The 20,307-nt window shown below is 37.7% G+C and overlaps 1 pseudogene; it reads right to left on the bottom strand.

Annotated features, from left to right (window-relative positions):
* Positions 1–1,385: 1,385 nt before the first annotated feature.
* Positions 1,386–20,307, bottom strand: part of LOC118017291 — a 31,587-nt pseudogene continuing 12,665 nt past the window's right edge.

Raw genomic sequence — 20,307 nt, 5'->3', positions numbered from 1 at the left:
ATTCAGTTAGCTAGATTATCTCTGTACTTTTGCTCTGGTCTCACACTTTTTTTCTCATACTTTTGTTATAGATAGAGACTTAGGAAAATAGTTTGTTAGTTAAGCAAACTGCATACTTATGTTATTCAGTGGTACAAGTTGAAAAGTTAATATTGATTCTTCACTCTTTCTACATAGTACAGTATCAGTAGATTGACTAATTTAGAAATAGCTTCAGTTCTCTTCAATCTGTGTGATAGTTATGTTCTGTGTATTCAAATTTAAATGTGTGAAATTAATCTGTCAAATTTATAATCAATGAGCATCCATAAACCTTTTTAGTTGATGAATTACATGGTAAAGGCAAGAGAACAGAAAAGGGAAATGTAATTTGTCTAGACATTGTGCAGAATTTTTTTCCTCTATGACTTTCTGGCATGGTTTAAGTATTAAAGGAAAGTAAACCTAACAGTTTAATGGCATACTTCCATTTCTGGTGAGCAGTCCTGCAATTCAAAAGGAAGAAATGCAGCAAAAGGAAGATCTAGCAGGAGGATGCTCCGTTCAAAATTACCTTGTCAGGATTTTTGTGTATGGAATTAACTCGGCAGGGGCAGAGGAATGCTTAAAATGGCAGCTAGCTTCTTCTTGTTGCAAAGACATATGTCTTGATTTGTAATTACTAGAAAAACAGGTTACACATACTGTACTTTAAATGATTTTCCCAGAAATGGGAACTAGTACAGACATGTATGCAAAGGGCACACCACACTCTCTTTTTAATTTCCCACAAGTTTTGTTTGTTTTTTGTTTGGTTGTTTTTGTTTTTTTGTTTTTGTTTTTGTTTTTTTTGTAAATCAGAACCCTTTAATTAGAAATAATCACTGGATAGTTAGCTTTTATATAGCTTTGTTGAAAGAACAAAGTCATTGAAAAAACAAAGTCAAGATGTAAAAATAGACCTCATCTTCAAACAGCTGAATTGAACAGGAATGAAATGAATACTCACCAAAAATCATATATGGAAAGAATTATAAGAAATGTTATCCTAAAATAATTGGGAACTTAAAGGAACCAAAAACTTGATTTTGTAAAAGTAAAATCTCTTTTTGGCCTTCACTTTACCGTTATTCAAAATCAAACAAACAAATTAAAAACAGCAACAACAAAAAGGATTTTGCTTAATGTGAAGAGCGTAGCCAGAAATCTATGGGCTGCTTAATTACTATCCACTATATAGGCGATTTAAATTTGAATGAGATTTTGACATTTAAAAGAATATCAATTTATACACTTGATCTTTCATTTTTTTTAATTTTTAATTTTTTTTAACAAAAGGGTCTTTATATGAAAAAAGCCAAAGGTGCTTCTGGGGCGACAGGACAGGCAGGCCAGCTTCTCAGGGCTCAGGGACATTTGGGCAGATGCGATGAGTCCTCTGTGTCAACCTGGGCTGTTTCTGGGAGAGGTGGCATGGCTCAAAGACAGGATAAGCTTCAGGGGCCCCAGCCTCCAGGAGTTCTGGAACAGGCTCCTCCTTGGACAGCACTGAGAGTTCATCACTGCTGCCTGCAGTTATGCCCCCAGGATCTCTCTCTTGGCCCAGCGTCAGGGGCTGAGAACCCTGTGGGACCTCTGCCAGTGGTCCCACAGGTGACACAGGGTGGCTGGGCAGGGGGTGCCTCCAGGGCTGGGCTCAGTGCACTTCTGCAGGGAGCCTTCCGAATGGAAACTCTGGTTACTGTTCTCATCATTGAGATCTGGCAGGATGAGGAGGCCACCCCCTTGGGGACTGGCACCCATGCCCTGCTGCTCCAGGCCTCAGTATCTCTCGGCCCTGCCACTTCCCCTTTGTTTCTCCTCCTCCTGGGGTCTACCACTGGCACCTTGAACATAAATGAAGGGAAGTGTCGCCCACAGTCACCCAGTGCTTCTCCCATCTCCAGACATTCTCGATGGTCTCCATCAGCTGCTTGATGTCATCCTTGGCCAGGCTCTGGGTCACGGCTCAAAAGTCCACCTGGCCATGCTATAGGGGCAGGGGCCAGGGCTGGTCCACCTCCAGTGCCTCAGACCCAGGCTCGGTGACAGGCCTGGGCACCACTCTCTTGTCCCTCCTGCTGTTGGCCCAGCCCTCCCTTTATAGCTGATCTTTTTAAAGTAAACCACTCCATAAAGTTCAGTGATCATTTTTTTTTAAATGTTATTATGTTATGTAAATCACCATACATCATTAATTTTTGATGTAGTGTTCCATGATTCATTGTTTGTACATAACACCCAGTGCTCCACTCAATACGTGCCCTCTTTAATACCCATCACCAGGCTAACCATCCCCCACCCCCTCCCCTCTAGAACCCTCAGTTTGTTTCTCAGAGTCCATAGTCTCTCATGGATCGTCTCCCCCTCCAATTTCCCCCCCTTCATTTTTCCCTTCCTACTATCGTCGTTTTTTAAGATATAATGTATTATTTGTTTCAGAGGTACAGGTCTGTGATTCAACAGTCTTAAACAATTCACAGTGCTCACCATAGCACATACCCTCCCCAGTGTCTATCACCCAGGCACTCCATCACTCCCACCCCCCACCACTCCAGCAACCCTCAGTTTGTTTCCTGAAATTAAGAATTCCTCATATCAGTGAGATCATATGATACATGTCTTTCTCTGATTGACTTATTTCACTCAGGATAATACCCTCCAGTCCCATCCATGTCATTGTAAATGGCAAGTTTTCATTCCTTTTGATGGCTGCATAATATTCCATTGTATATATACACCACATCTTCTTTATCCATTCATCTGCTGATGGACATCTTGTCTCTTTCCATAGTTTGGCTATTGTGGACATTGCTGCTATAAACATCAGGGTGCATGCACCCCTTTGGATGCCTACATTTGTATCTTTGGGGTAAATACCCAGTAGTGCAATTGCTGGGTTGTACGGTAGCTCTATTTTCAACTTTTTGAGGAACCTCCACACTGTTTTCCAGAGTGGCTGCACCAGCTTGCATTCCCACCAACAGTGTAGGAGGGTTCCCCTTTCTCTGCATCCCCGCCAACATCTGTCATTTCCTGACTTGTTAATTTTAGCCATTCTGACTGGTGTGAGGTGGTATCCCATTGAGGTTTTGATTTGGATTTCCCTGATGCCGAGTGATGTTGAGCACTTTTTCATGTGTCTGTTGGCCATTTGGATGTCTTCTTTGGAAAAATGTCTGTTCATGTCTTCTGCCCATTTCTTGATTGGATTCTTTGTTCTTTGGGTGTTGAGTTTGATAAGTTCTTTATAGATTTTGGATACTAGCCCTTTATCTGATATGACATTTGAAAATATCTTCTCCCATTCTGTCGGTTGTCTTTTGGTTTTCTTGACTCTTTCTTTTGCTGTGCAAAAGCTTTTTATCTTGATGAAGTCCCAATAGTTCATTTTTGCCCTCACTTCACTTGCCTTTGGTGATGTTTCTAGAAAGAAGTTGCTGCAGCTGAGGTCGAAGAGGTTGCTTCCTGTGTTCTCCTTTAGAATTTTGATAGACTCCTGTCTCACATTTAGGTCTTTCAACCATTTTGAGTCTATTTTTTTGTGTGGTGTAAAGAAATGGTCCAGTTTCATTCTTCTGCATGTGGCTGTCCAATTTTCCCAACACCATTTGTTGAAGAGACTGTCTTTTTTCCATTGGACATTCTTTCCTGCTTTGTCAAAGAGTAGTTGACCAGAGAGTTGAGGGTCCATTTCTGGGCTCTCAATTCTGTTCCATTGATCTATGTGTCTGTTTTTGTGCCAGTACCATACTGTCTTGATGATTACAGCTTTGTAATAGAGCTTGAAGTCTGGAATTGTGATGCCACCAGCTTTGTTTTTCTTTTTCAACATTCCTCTGGCTATTCAGGGTCTTTTCTGGTTCCATACATATTTTAGGATTATTTGTTCCATTTCTTTGAAAAAAGTGGATGGTATCTTGATAGGGATTGCATTAAATGTGTAGATTGCTCTAGGTAGCACTGACATCTTCACAATATTTGCCTTCCAATCCATGAGCATGGAACGTTTTTCCATTTCTTTGTGTCTTCCTCAATTTCTTTCATGAGTATTTTATAGTTTTCTGAGTACAGATTCTTTGCCTCTTTGGTTAGATTTATTCCTAGGTATCTTACAGTTTTGGGTGCAATTGTAAATGGGATCGACTCCTTAATTTCTCTTTCTTCTGTCTTGTTGTTGGTGTATAGGAATGCCACTGATTTCTGTGCATTGATTTTCTATCCTGCCACGTTACTGAATTCCTGTTATGAGTTCTAGTAGTTTTGGGGTGGAGTCTTTTGGGTTTTCCACATAAAGTATCATATCATCTGCAAAAAGTGAGAGTGACTTCTTTGCCAATTCGGATGCCTTTTATTTCTTTTTGTTGTCTGATTGCTGTGGCTCGGACTTCTGGTACTATGTTGAATAGCAGTGGTGATAGTGGACATCCCTGTCGTGTTCCTGACCTTAGTGGGAAAGCTCTCAGTTTTACCCCATTGAGAATGATATTCGCTGTGGGCTTTTCATAGATGGCTTTAAGAGGTATGTGCCCTCTATCCCTATACTCTGAAGAGTTTTGATCAAGAAAGGATGGTGTACTTTGTCAAATGCTTTTTCTGCATCTATTGAGAGGATCATATGGTTCTTGTTCTTTCTTTTATTAACGTATTGTATCACATTGATTGATTTGCAGATGTTGAACCAACCTTGCAGCCCAGGGATAAATCCCACTTGGTTGTGGTGAATAATCCTTTTAATGTACTGTTGGATCCTATTGGCTAGTATTTTGGTGAGAATTTTTGCATCCATGTTCATCAAGGATATTGGTCTGTAATTCTCCTTTTTGATGGGGTCTTTGTCTGGTTTGGGGATCAAGGTAATGGAGACCTCATAAAACAAGTCTGGAAGTTTTCCTTCCATTTCTATTTTTTGGAACAGTTTCAGAAAAATAGGTATTAATTCTTCTTGAAATGTTTGGTAGAATTCCCCTGGGAAGCCATCTGGCCCTCGGCTGTTGTTTGTTGGGAGATTTTTGATGACTGCTTCAATTTCCTTCGTGGTTATAGGTCTGTTCAGGTTTTCTATTTCTTCCTGGTTCAGTTTTGGTAGTTTTTACATCTCTAGGAATACATCCATTTCTTCCAGATTATCTAATTTGCTGGCATATAGTTGCTCATAATATGTTCTTATAATTGTTTGTATTTCTTTGGTGTTGGTTGTGATCTCTCCTCTTTCATTCATGATATTATTTATTTGGGTCATTTCTCTTTTCTTTTTGATAAGTCTGGCCAGGAGTTTGTCAATCTTATTAATTATTTCAAAGAACCAGCTCCTAGTTTTGTTGATCTGTTCTACTGTTCTTTTGGTTTCTGTTTCAATGATATCTGCTCTGATCTTTATTACTTCTCTTCTCCTGCTGGGTTTAGGCTTTATTTGCTGTTCTTTCTCCAGCTCCTTTAAGTGTAGGGTTAGGTTGTGTATTTGATACCTTTCTTGTTTCTTGAGAAAGGCTTGTATTGCTATATACTTTCCTCTTAGGACTGCCTTTGCTGTATCCCAAAGATTTTGAACAGTTGTGTTTTCATTTTCATTTCTTTCCATGAATTTTTTTAATTCTTCTTTAATTTCCTGGTTGACCCATTCATTCTTTTTTAGGATGCTCTTTAGCCTCCATGTATTTGAGTTCTTTCCAACTTTTCTCTTGTGGTTGAGTTCTAGTTTCAAAGCACTGTGGTCCAAAAATATGCAGGGAATGATCCCAATTTTTTGGTACTGGTTGAGACCTGATTTGTGACCTAGGATGTGATCTATTCTGGAGAATGTTTCATGGGCACTAGAGAAGAATGTGTATTCTGTTGCTTTGGGATGGAATGTTCTAAATATATCTGTGAAGTCCATTTGGTCCAGTGTGTCATTTAAAGCCTTTGTTTCCTTGTTGATCTTTTGCTTAGATGATCTGTCCATTTCAGTAAGGGGGGTGTTAAAGTCCCCTACTATTATTGTATTGTTGTCGAAGTGTTTCTTTGCTTTTGTTATTTATTGCCTTATATAATTAGTTGCTCCCATGTTAGGGGCATAGATATTTACAATTGTTAGATCTTCTTGTTGGATAGACCCCTTAAGTAGGATATAGTGTCCTTCCTTATCTCTTATTACAGTCTTTGGTTTAAAATCTAATTTGTCTGATATAAGGATTGTCACCCCAGCTTTCTTTTGGTGTCCATTAGCATGGTAAATGGTTTTCCACCCCCTCACTTTCAATCTGGAGGTGTCTTTGGGTCTAAAATGAGTCTCTTGCAGACAGCATATGGATGGGTCTTGGTTTTTTATCCTATCTGATACCCTGTGTCTTTTGATTGGGGCATTTAGCCCATTTACATTCAGGGTAACTATTGAAAGATATGAATTTAGTGCCATTGTATTGCCTGTAAGGTGACTGTTACTGTATATTGTCTGTGTTCCTTTCTGGTCTATGTTGCTTTTAGGCTCTCTTTTTGCTTAGAGGCCCCCTTTCAATATTTCTTGTAGGGCTAGTTTTGTGTTTGCAAATTCCTTTAGTTTTTGTTTGTCCTGGAAGCTTTTTATCTCTCCTTCTATTTTCAATGACAGCCTAGCTGGATATAGTATTCTTGGCTGCATATTTTTCTCATTTAGTGCTCTGAATATATCATGCCAGACCTTTCTGGCCTGCCAGGTCTCTGTGGATAGGTCTGTTGTCAATCTAATGTTTCTACCATTGTAGGTTACAGATCTCTTGTCCTGAGCTGCTTTCAGGATTTTCTCTTTTTCTCTGAGATTTGTAAGTTTTACTATTTGATGTCGGGGGGTTGACCTATTTTTATTGATTTTGAGGGGTTTCTCTGTGCCTCCTGGATTTTGATGCCTGTTTCCTTCCCCAAATTAGGGAAGTTCTCTGCTATAATTTGCTCCAATATAACTTCGGCCCCTCTCTTTCTTCTGGGATCCCAATTATTCTAATATTGTTTCGTCTTATGGTATCACTTATCTCTTGAATTCTGCCCTCATGATCCAGTAGTTATCTCTCTTTTTCTCAGCTTCTTTATTTTCCATCATTTGGTCTTCTATATCACTAATTCTCTCTTCTGCCTCATTTATCCTAGCAGTTAGAGCCTCCATTTTTTATTGCACCTCATTAATAGTCTTTTTTATTTCGACTTGGTTAGATTTTAGTTCTTTTATTTCTCCAGAAAGGGTCTCTCTAATATCTTCCATGCTTTTTTCAAGCCCAGCTAGTATCTTTATAATCATCATTCTGAACTCTACTTCTGACATCTTGCTAATGTCCGTATTGATTAAATCCCTGGCAGTTGTTACTGCCTCTTGTTCTTTTTTTTTTTAGGTGATTTTTTCTGTCTTGTCATTTTGTCCAGAGGTGAATAGATGAATGAGAGAACAAAATGCTATCAGGGTAACAATGACCCCAGAAAAATATACACTAAACAAATCAGAAGAGACCTGAAACCAGGGGAAAAGAAAGGGAAAGAAAGAAAAAAGAAAAGAAAAAGAAAAAAAAAAAGATTTAAAAAAAAAAGAATATGATCAAATATGATCAGGCTAGTGAATAGATCAGTGCCACACACTAGATTTTGGGTGTATTTTGGTCTGTTAGAAGAAACTGCCTCCCAAAATTTTAAAGAAAGAAAAGCTTATATATGTATAAAAATAAGGGTAAATACGATGAAGGGATGGAATATGACTATAAAAGTTTGAGTGATCATTAATGGCTCCCAAAACTTCATCTAGTTTAATTTTACTTCTCACAGTTTTCTCTGAGATCACTTGAGATGTTTTCATTTTTCTTGGGAGTGGAATTGCTAGGTCAAAACTGCAAGTTTAAATTTTGAAGGACTCCTTTTCTCTCCTCCTCCTCCTCCTCCCTCTTCTTCTTTCTTGGTATGTTGCTGGATTCAGTTTGCTAGCATTTTGTTGAAGATTTTCACATCTACTTTTATAAGAGATGTTCATTTGTGATTTTCTTTTCTTATCATGTCTTTGTCTGGTAGTCTGGTTTTAGGGATCAGAGTTATGCTAACCTCATAGAATGAGTTAGGGAGTTTTCACCCTTTTCTGTTTTTTCACAGGATTTTTTGAAAAGGTGATATTAATTTTTCTTTAAATGTTTGGTAGAATTCACCAATGAAGCCATCTGAGTTTGGACTTTGGGGAGGGACGGGATATTTTAAAATTTCTAATCTAATCTCTTTGCATGTTATAGATCTGTAAAATTCTCTGTTTCTTCTTGAGTCAGTTTTAATAGTGTGTCTTTTTAGGACTGTGTCCATTTCATCTAAGTTATTTAGTATACTGACATATATCCTACTCTTAATTTTTTGAAAGATTTTTTTAAGATAAATGATAAGAATATTATATTTTTTATTTTATTATGTTATGTTGATCACCATACAGTGCATCATTAGGGGGTTTTTTTTTTACATTTTTTTCTCTCTTTTTTTTTTTTTTGTTTTTAAAGATTTTATTTATTTATTTTGAGAGAGAGAGAATGAGAGACAGAGAGTATGAGAGGGAGGAGGGTCAGAGGGAGAAGCAGACTCCCCGCCGAGCAGGGAGCCCAATGCGGGACTCGATCCCGGGACTCCAGGATCATGACCCGAGCCGAAGGCAGTCGCTTAACCAACTGAGCCACCCAGGCGCCCCTTACATTTTTTTTATTATGTTATGTTAATCACCATACATTACATCATTAGATTTTGATGTAGTGTTCCATGATTCATTGTTTGCATGTAACACCCAGTGCTCTATTCAGTACGTGCCCATCACCAGGCTAACCCATCCCACCATCCCCCTCCCCTCTAGAACCCTCAGTTTGTTTCTCAGAGTCCATAGTCTCTCATGGTTCATCTCCCCCTCTGACTTCCCCCCTTCATTTTTCCCTTCCTGCTATCATTTTCTTCTTTTTTTTTTTTAACATATAATGTATTATTTGTTTCAGAGGTACAGGTCTGTGATTCAACAGTCTTAACACAATTCACAGTGCTCACTGTCCTCTCTTATACTTCTGATTCTAGTAATTGGAGTCTTCTCTCTCTCTTCTTCCCACCCTACCCCCACCCCACCTCTCTTTTTGGTCAGTCTAGCTAAAGGTGTGTCAATTGTGTTGAATTTTCCAAAGAATCAGCTTTTGGTTTCAATGATTTTCTCTTCTCTGGTTCAAGAATTTCCACTTTAATCTTTATTATTTCCTTCTGTTTTCTTTAGGTTTACTTTGCTTTTCTTTTTCCTCTGTCTTAGGTAGAAGATTAGGTTATTAACTTGAGATCTTTCTGCCTCTTTGTGTGTGTTTGTGTGTGTGTATGTAATATCTATTCTTTATATATATAGGCATTTATAACTATAAAATTTCCCTCTGAGCGTTACTTTAGCTGAATTCCATAAGTTTTAGTATTGTGTGTATCTTGCGTATCTTTATTTTTATTCCTCTCAGAGTATTTTTTGTTTTCTCCTGTGATTTCTTCTTTGACCCACTGGTAATTTAGGAATGTGTTGTATAATTTCTACATAATTATGTATCTCCCAGATTTCTTTCATTAGTGTTTTCTACTTTTATTCCATTATGATTAGAAAACATACCTCATGGTGGTGGTGGTGGTGGTATTATTATTATTATTATTAATATTATTATTATTATTTTACATTTAATGAGGTTTGTTTTATGCCTAGCATATGGTATATCCTAAAAAAAGTTCCACTCACACTTGAGAAGAATATATATAATTTTGCTGTTGCTGAGTATTCTATAGATGTCTATTAGTTCCAGTTGGTTTGTAGTGCTACTCAAGTCTCCTATTTTATTTTTTTCTTTTTTAAAAAAGATTTTATTTATTTGAGAGAGAGACAGAGAGAGCACAAGCAGGGGGAGGGGCAGAGGGAGAGTGACAACCAGACTCCCTGCTGAGTGGGGAGCCTGATGTGGGGCTGGATCTCAGGATCCTGAGATATGACCTGAGCTGAAATTAGACACTTAACCGGCTGAGCCACCCAGGTGCCCCTAAGTCTCTTATTTTCTTGTTAATGTTCTTACTAGTTGACTGTCCATTATTAAAGTAAGATATTAAAGCTTCCAGCTATTATTGAAGTGCTGAACCCTGATGAACATTTGGCTAATGCTATGTCTGATGAACAAGTTACTGACATTCTCTCTGGGCCTTAATATCCTCATGAATATGATCATGCATTTACTTCCAGTTTATCTTCATAGGCTTCTTACCACTTTGTGACTCTATCACTTTTATTAGACCTAGGTCATAAATGAAACAAATCCATAACTCATGAATTCTTATGCTAAAATGCCACAGATGTTTTACTTTCTTCTACAAAGTTTTTTCAGTGTTACCTTCTCAAGTAGAGTCAGAATCTGAAACCTTAGGAAATCAAGACAGAGATTGGCTAGGTTGTTGGCCAACTATTGTGCTATATAGTATGTTGTTTGGATGTTATTAAAGCAGCAGAATGTTAATATTTAGACTCAATTGATATTATTTTTCCAATGAGACTTTGGGGTTTTAAATTGAATTATTATTCAGTCATAACCAGGCCTGTTTGGAGAATAAACTTGGAACTTTGATTATAGGTCTCTTGTGCTCTGTCCCTTTGGAAATGGGAGGAAACATACAAACATTAACTTTGCCATATGCACATGAAGTTTCTAAAGTATTTGTCTCTTTCCCCTTTCAAAAACAGAAAATAAATGACTCACTGGTAACTTTTGCTGACAAACATACCATACAGCATCAGCCAAATGCCTGCCTGAGATGGTTGTCATTAGAGATCCAAAACTGTTTATAATTCAAAATCCAGAACAAACATGACCACCAATGAGATGCCTTCTCCAAATCCCAAAAATTACTTTATTAGTCCTCTGCCTCCAAATTACTTTGTGCACACTTATATTATGACACTTTTTCCTATCTGCCTTCCCCACCTCAAAAAAAAAAAAAAAAAAAAAAGGACTGAATGTTTGGAAAGAAAACTTTACCTCACAGGTAACAAGTGCAAATAAATGCATGCATTTTCATTTTAACACAATTGATTGTCATTATGGCCATGAAAAAAAAACTGTGATATTTGTGTTATTATCTATGCATATCTCAATGTAACAAAAATAATATAGTCTACACTCTCCTACTTAAGCCTTCTATTCACAATCTACTACATTTGGTTTTAAGCTGATGGTTTACTCAGTGCCTTTGTTGAAAATTCTTATTGGTGTGCTTAGGTGAGGGGGTCAACTGCTTTTCTTCCTTGGCATGGGAATGTTATATGCTACATTTGTTGTTACGCTTTAGCAAGACTCTGAGGCCGTTCTCTGGTCCTGCTTATGGTGGCTCCCCAGAGATCGCCTGCTGGCAGGGTATTTTCTCATCTATCTCCTCCACAAGGGTTCCAAAATGTTTTTGCCAATAATACTATGTTGTCATTTATTGTCTGTAGTTGAATATATTGAAATTATTTGACATGTCAGATGTCACTTAGAAGTTAAATCCTTTATTAATTTAGCGACCAAAATGTATTCTTTACCTATCACGTCATCATTATTTGGGACAGTTTGTTGAGACGATTATTTAGGCTGTGCTGCATGCAAGCTAATACTTGACCTTGACTGTCATCAGAAATATTTTAAGTCCAACAAACATGCTGACATATTAGAGAAGTTTAGGTTTTCCCCAGAATCCTAATGTCAAGCAGTGTAAGTGTTCAGTGTCTTTTAAGGCATACATACACATTATTATTTAATGTATGTTTATTAAAATATTTAGAAAATAAAACTAAAAATGAAGGAAGAATTAAAACACCCATCCATCCCTTCTGTATTATCAATCCTTGAATAAAAATATTGTTAAAATTTGGGGTATAGTCCTTTTCAGACTTCTGTGTGTTTATCTGTATCTATTTATCTATAAAACTATATGTATCTACACATACTTTTGCTGAGAAAAAAAACACATACTATTTTGTGGGATTTTTTTTTTTTTACTCATCACCATATTACGAATTCCAAGAAAACATTAAATTAAATTGAGTATTCTGACTGTCTACAATTTAAATTTCATAATTATCATAGCCACAAATAAAGTATCTATTAGAAAACTGTTTCAACTCTAACTGTAAAGTATAACCCAGCTCTTCTTTCTGAGTAATTCTTCAAAATAATCATTAATACAATAAATATGCATATGATTCTAGAATATGTTTCATTTTGCAAAATGATAATTTTAAATGATATGCGTCAGTGATCTGAGATGGTGAACAACATATTTGTGTAGCTCTTTTTAGGAAATAAGGCTTTACATTGGAACCTTTTTAATTTAGGAAATTTTATTTAAAGAGTCAGACCTCATTTGGAAAGTTGATGCTCACATAACATTGTAAAACTTCTGAGAAATGATTTGATCTCACACAGAAAAAAAAAAAAGCCGAGAAATATTCACTTAGATGCTGAGCATTTATGTAGACTACTGTTCAAAGTAGTCATTTATGTAGACTACTGTTCAAAGCATGTATGTTCAGACATAAGAGAAAGAAATAGGACTTTTTTGAAGAGTTAAAAAAGTGCTTCAGGTTTTGATAAAAAGTCATATAAAGTGAAACTGAGAGCCAGCCTGCGTGTTTAAGACATAATTTTCTACCTTATCATAACAGCAGAATTCAAAAGCAATCCCAACATACCTCTATTCACCCCACTGAGGTTTCAGACCTCTAAGAAATGGAAACTATGAGAAAACAGCATTTAGAGAGCCCTTCGTTCTGGCCAGAAAGATATATCCATAGTTTTGTGATCATCAGAAGCCACTTTCACTAAGCCACCATCAGCCCTATTTTGTAGTATAATTTTAACTCAGATGATTGTATTTCTTTATGAATATAAATAGTAACCAACATATAGCCATTTACATCAAAGACAAGAAAGTAAATGCAACAAATTTATATCAGTGCATCTGTTTATCTAGGATTTGGGGAATATGAAACTGACTTTAATTAGGCTCTTCTCAAAAATTATTCTTGACCTGATTCCAAATGAGTCCCCCCCCCATCTTAACTTCTCATTAATATTTGAATATTCTGGCCATTGTAGAATCTACCATATTTCAAACCTGTGCTGTATTAAATCATCAAGTAGCTACAAAGCACCCCAGGATGCAAGGCACCATGAAACACTGAAAAGTATTGGTAGAGTTTTAACAACAGTGAAAAAGCAACAGTGACCTCAATAAAAGTGGCGACGGCTTATAAACTGTCCAGAAGGGAAAGACCTGTTTCAGCGCAGTTGCTGATGGCCCTGGAATGTATGGCAGGGCAAGGAGGCCGCCCGAGAGGTTACAGCCTCACCACAGTCGGAATGTGGTCACTCGAGTTATCACTTCATGATTAGGAAGTGGCTGTGGTAGAGTTTAGATAATTCCAGTGAAAGCAAAACGGCATGGGTCTTTAGCTCTTTTCCTATTTTGTGTGCCTGAAGGGACAGGTTTTGAAAGGCACTGAGTAGCCTCCCTTTCACAGGTAAGCACACAGGTAATTAGACCCAACAGCAGAAGTGAAAGACTTCGCTCTAGTGAGGCAGTCTGGAATCCTTGCCCCCAGAGAGCAAAAGCCATCTAGATGAAACAAAGAGGGAAGAGAAGTGACATAAGAGAAGACTGGCCCTAGCTGCTAGATTCTTCATTGAGTCACATGTCAACTGCTTAAACCTCTGTTTTAGTCAGCAAACGCCTCTCAGGGACTTTAAATGACTAAGAGCAGTAAGTAGCGGGAATGGTCTCATGCAGTAGAAAGATGGCGGTCAAAAATGATTTCAAGATCAAAGAAATCATAAGGAACCAATTGGCCCAAATCCCAAATATACATTGTTAAAATACTGAGAATGGCACTTTCCACTTTTTTTTTTTTTTACTGAACAAATTTCAAACATACCAAAACATTGATAGAACAATAAATGAACATTTATGTTCCTCTTCCTGTATTAAAATTTGTTAATATTTTACCACAATTATATCATCTCTCTTTAAAGATATATATATATACATATGTATGTACATTATTTTCTTTGTTCTATCATTTGAAACTAGGTTCAGACTTCAACATGCATATCTTAAATAAAGGCATTCATTTTTCTAACCATAATAAGATCACACCTCAGAAAAAATAACGATTCTATTATATAATGCCTAGCCCATGGACAAATTGCCTAAAAGTGTCCTGAGAAGGTCTTTTATAGCTGCTGTCAATGTTATTTTTAACTTTAAATTATAATCCCAACTGGATTCACATACTGCATTTAACTATTAATTCCTTTTTATTTTATGGTTTCTGTCTTTTTACTATCAATGTATTGGGCCAATAATTCTTTGCTATGGAAAGGTGAGGGCTGTCCTTTGCATTGTGGGATGTTTTATACCCACTAGATCCAAGTAGTACATTCGCCTTCCCCAGACAATTTGTAATGATCAAATTGTCTCCTGATGTTACCATCTGTCCTCTGGGGAACAAAATCACCTCAGACTGAGAACCACTGTTCTCTTAATCTAGAAGAGTACTTCCATCTGTACCTAATGTAATGTCATTTAGCCATGCCTAGAAACAGGCCTATATTTTACACCTGCATCATCTCAACATATACCACATCCATCCCTCTGTGGACTGTTTTAGTATTACGAATCTCAAGAGGAGACAGCCTCTGAGCAATCATAAAAATCACCTGAGAAGCTTGCCAAATACCAATTCCTGCATTTTTCTCCTAGATATTCTGAGTCAGTTCTGGATTGGGACCTGGAAACCTGAGTTTTTTTATAAGCAGTCCAAGATTGCACTGTCCCAAGTCAAGTTTGGGGAAAAACAACAACAACAACTGTCTTCTGACACTTCTTCTTTCCACTTAATGTGGGGACACCTATGTCTTAGGCCCTATATTTTGTTGTAAAGCAACATCCAGTATTTAATGGTTTCAGATGTCATTAATAGTGCAATATTTTCAAAATGTTTGTGTTTAATGTTGAACTCCCACTAGTTCTCTCATTGTCTCAAGTCTACTTCTGTGAGGATTTTTGTTCATTTTGATTCTAACATGTTGGCAACACAATTTAGCATCTTTTCTACCATGAATGCTTTTCTACCATGATTTCTATTATGATAGAAGGCTATTATTTTTTTTTAGATAGAAGTTTACTTTAAGTTTCTATTGTCATTCATTGCTAGTGGGAATGCAAAATGATACATTCGCTGTGGAGGACAGCTTGGTGGTTTCTTTAAAAACTAAACATTCTTACCACGTAATCCAGCAGTCATGCTCCTTATATTTACCCAAAGGAGTTGAAAACGTATATCCAAACAAAACCTGTACATGGATGTTTATAGCAGCTTTATTCAAAATTGCCAAAATTTGGAAGCAACCAAGATAGCCTTCTGTAAGTGAGTAATAAATAAACTGTAGTACATCCAGACAATAGAATATTATTCAGCACTAAAAGAAATGAGATATCGATCCTTCAGTGAATATTACTAAGTGCAACAAGCCAATCTGAAAAGGCAGCACACTGTATGATTCCAACTATATAACATTCTGGAAAAGGCAAAACTTTGGGGACAGTGAAAGTATTTGCTAGGAGTTCAGGAGGAGGAAGGAATGAATAAGCAAAGCACAGAGATTTGTGCGGCTACCCGACTCTGTATGTCACTCCAATGGTGGACACAGGTCATTATAAATTTTTCCAAACCCATATTATGTACAATGCCAAGAGTAAAACCAGTGTCACCTATGGATCTTGGGTGATAAGGATGTATCAAGGTAGGCTCACCCATTGGAACAAGTGCACCATCTGTGGGGAGTAACAGGAGGCTGTGGGTGTGTATGGGCAGGGAGTATATGTGAACTTGGTGTACCTTCTGCTCACTTTTTTTTTTTAATTTTATTATGTTGGGGCGCCTGGTGGCTCAATCGGTTAAGCGACTGCCTTCGGCTCAGGTCATGATCCTGGAGTCCCGGGATCGAGTCCCACATCGGGCTCCCTGCTCAGCAGGGGGTCTGCTTCTCCCTCTGACCCTCTTCCCTCTCGTGCTCTCTGTCTCTCATTGTCTCTCTCAAATAAATAAATAAATAAAATCTTTAAAAAAATAAAATAGAATAAAATAAATAAATTTTATTATGTTATGTTAATCACCATATATTACATCATTAGTTTCTGATGTAGTGTTCCATGATTCATTGTTTGTATATAACACCCAGTGCTCCATTCAGTATGTGTCCTCTTTAATACCCATCACCAGGCTAACCCATTCCCCCACACCCCATGAGAGACTATGGGCCCTTCTGCTCACTTTTGTTGTAAACCTAAAACTCCTCTAAAAATTAAGATCTATTAATTTTTATCCCATTAATTGCTCTATCATGTTTTCCTGAGTCCTAGACTGGCTGCCATGTAATCATTGTACTCTTTTTCCCCTCTACACTCCCAAGTATGGTTACCATGTTCTCTTAATTCTTCCTCTAGAGCAGAACTTCTCAAACTTCCATGTGAAAAGAAAAAAAAATCACATAGGCAACTTGTTAAAATGCTCATTCCCATTCCTCTGCTGGAAAGAATGACATTAAAGAGTTTGGGCATGTACTACAGAAAAATGAATTTTTAACAAACATTCCAGGTGATTCTGAAATAGTGAGCCAAGAACCAAGATTTGAAACCTCTTGCTTTATAGCATCTGACATATTCATCATTTTGGCCTTTTTTCCCTATGGCTTCAGGCCGATTCTGTTCAAACAAGGGCTACGATAACTTCTTTGCTGGTGATCCTAATTCCTGTCTCCTTTTGCTACAATTATGCCTTTGTAAGCTGCTGAAATAATCTTCTGCAAATGCCATTTTTATCACACCACCTTCCTGCTCAAGAATCAGCTACTCCTACTATATCAAGTCTAAACTCTTGGCTTTTAATTCAAGGTCTTCTGTCAACTGGCACTTTTGTACCTCTCTAATTTTATCTTTTCCCACTACAGACTGACTCTCCCCTCTAGCTAAATCTAGCCAACTTTCCATTCTTCCATGCTGCTTATTTGTGTGCCTTTGAGCTTCCCATCAGTTGGAACGCTCTCCTGTTCATTTTCTCCAACGTGGAATAAACATTTGCTCCCAACTCACCTACTTCAGGAAAATTTCCCTGATTAAATTTTTCCACCTAACTGTTATGCTGACTGAATAAAAATTAACAAGCTGGTCTATAATTTCAATGGTTAGAAATTACAAGATGGCCTCTAATATTATGAAGGAGGAATGGTATGTTATCTTTCCAGTTACAAAAACAAAGAATTACTGCAATAAAAGTATCAATCAGAATTTTAAAGGAAAAGTAAGTGCAACAAAGTATTAAGAATAAATGGTTAAAAGTTGAATATAAGAGCAGTAGTTGGAGTAAACACTACTGTGAGACAAGAAAACAGAGAGAGCCAGTACGAAATAAATGAGTGGACAAAAAAAAGGTAGTAACTCCTAAGATGTGAAATGAATGTGGTGACAAAGTACGATGGAAATGCAACAGGAAAACAAAGCCTCAGTTGCCTATCCAAATTAATCTAAATCCTTCCCAGAAGCAGTTTCGGTAGCGCATGGACATTAGTTTTATTATTTTGTAGGCATAACTGCCACATACAACCAACGGTTGGCCCCTTCAAAGCAGTCATTTCCTGAGCCTATGGAGCAAAAACACTTGTACCAGAGATTTCATTCCAATGACATGCTGCATGCATACCTAATTCATTCAGTGCACCCAGATTTATTTCCAGATGGTTCTATGTGTTAGGAATTCATGAGAGTTACTGATTTTTCCATGCACTCACCAATACTTGGGTTTACCTATCTCCAAATTTTATTAATTGAATGGGTACATTATGATATCACATTGTGATTTTACTTGCATTTATATAATTACTAAGGAATCAGTGCATCCTCTAAAATACTTTAGAGCCATTTCGGCTTCTCTATCTTAGGAACTATCTAATCAAATCTGCCTAACTCTTTCATATTATGTCTAATGACTTCCCTGTATTCACTCTGTATCAGCCATGCTGAACTCCAGAAGTCACCCAGAAATACTAGAATTTTGCTAGCCTTCTTAGGTTTGTTTTTTTTTTTTTTTTCCTTTTCCTGCCAAACTCCAATATACTTCCTGTTCACACTTCAATTATAACACTTTGCAGATTTCATGAAAAGCATTTATATCTATATTTTTCCCACAAGACCTGGCCTTTTAAAAAAAGAAAAGAAAAACAATTTTGCATTCCTAGCTTCTAAGAAATAGGAAGTACATAGTGAAAGGTGGTGCAAAGGTACATACCTGACTGAAATTTTCTTCTTAACATCCTAAGAGGAGAGATTCCCTCTCTCTTAAGGTGAAGAGAGGCAAGACAAACCACCATGAGGTGCCACTCAAGGGAGTCTGTCAGACTCAGAACTACAACCCACAGTCACATCCACCCTGAACCCAGAGGTCTCACATTTGCCTTTTCCTGGTAACATGAATTTTTGAGCTCCAGAAGTCCTGTCTTCCCTTATTTAGGCCAAGATCCAAGTTCGCTTGAACTGGCTTGTATCTGAGAAGGTGAAAGAAAGATCACAACAACAGGAACCAGGCACTTTGCAAGCTTGAATCTTGCAACATAGCTGGGGAAGATCGCAGCAGTATGAAACAGGCTGGAAAGAGCAGAGATGGAATCAGACATGCCTTTGGGGGTGAGGCAGGTACTATCTTTTGGGGTGCATCCATATGCAAGATAGAGAAGTCCATTAAGGTGATGGCGAAAAGTCCAGCCAGACTCATGTAAAAAATTGGTGTCAAGAAACTCAAGTGATAGACATCGGGTGGTGGGACAGCAAGTGACTTCATGCAAGACCAGCAGAGCAGACAGGCTGTCCTACCTGCCAAGTGGGTGGGTCCAAGATGCAGGGAATCAAGAAACTAAAATATATAGATTTGGAGTTAGATGGGCATCTCATTAAATTATAAGATCAAAGGCATTGGAGAGAATTTAAAGTCAGCCAAGAACAAGATATATTCTAGACCTAGAGAAACTACAGTGGAGAGACACAAAATAGGGATCAAGATATGTTCCTTAAATAACTATACAAGTTGTAAACTTTATTCACTTATATAACTCATTATTTCTGAGTGCCTTCTAGAGATTGAGCATGGGCATCGATCAAGGGTACAGCAATAAACAGACAAAAATCTTGGCCCTCAAAAAGCTTAACATTTTATTATTTTTTTAAGATTTTATTTACTTATTTGACACAGAGAGAGCAGCAGAGGGCGAGGGAAAAGCAGACTCCCCACTGAGCAGGGAGCCCGAGGCAGGACTCGATCCCAGGACCCTGGGATCAGACTTGAGCCAAAGGCAGACACTTAACCAACTGAGCCACCCAGGTTCCCCTCAAAAAGCTTAACATTTGAGTGGGAGAATATGGACAATACAAAAGTAAAAAAGTAACATAGAGTATGTCAGATGTTGATAAGTGCCAAAGAGAAAAATAAAGCAGAAAAGAGAAATGGGGGTGTCCACAGGCAGGGTAGGATTTGGTTGTGATTCCATATTTGTTGACTAACAAACAAGACAACTGAGCACATGCATGCAGGTGGAGAGAGAGTGAGCCACGTGTTCACCAGCGAATGGGAAGACTGTGGCACACAGGTGTATTGCTGACATTTTTGTGGAAAAGCAAGGAGGCCCGAGTGGCTGGAGAAGAATGAGTAAGGCGAAGAAAAGGCACATGAAGTCAGAGATGTAACAGAGATGTCACATAACATTTGCCTTAATATTTCACTCACCAAAGGTCCTCAACATTAAACTAAACTAAACTAAACTACATTAAACTAAAACTAAAGTAGGGCCTTATGGTCTACTACCAGCATTTTGGTTTTTACTTACGGTGAAACACACTTGGAGCAGAAGAGTATGATGAGCTGACTTGCATTTAAAGATGACCACTGTTTCTGCTGTGTTGAGAAGAAAGGGAAGAGGAACAAGGATGGAAGCAGAGAGGACTATCTAGAAGCTATTGTACTAAACCAGCTCTGAGAGAGTGGCTCCGATCTTGGGGGCAGTAGTAGAAAGAGCAAGACATATGAAGAATCTAGGCACCTTTTGGAGATATAATCAATAATATTTGTTGTTGAATTGGTGGATTGTATGTATGGTGAGGGAGATGAGGCAAGGTTTCAGTTTGGGGCCTGAACGGAAAGAAGAATGGAGTTGCCTGTTACCTAAAAGTGAAAGGTTGCAGGAATGTAAA

The sequence above is a fragment of the Mirounga leonina genome, unplaced genomic scaffold, assembly GCF_011800145.1.
Source record: "Mirounga leonina isolate KUSES-001 unplaced genomic scaffold, KU_Mleo_1.0 Mir_169, whole genome shotgun sequence".
Taxonomy (NCBI): Eukaryota; Metazoa; Chordata; class Mammalia; order Carnivora; family Phocidae; genus Mirounga; species Mirounga leonina.
The sequence above is the reverse complement of the archived record's forward strand: the minus strand, read 5'-3'. Positions and strand labels throughout refer to the sequence as shown.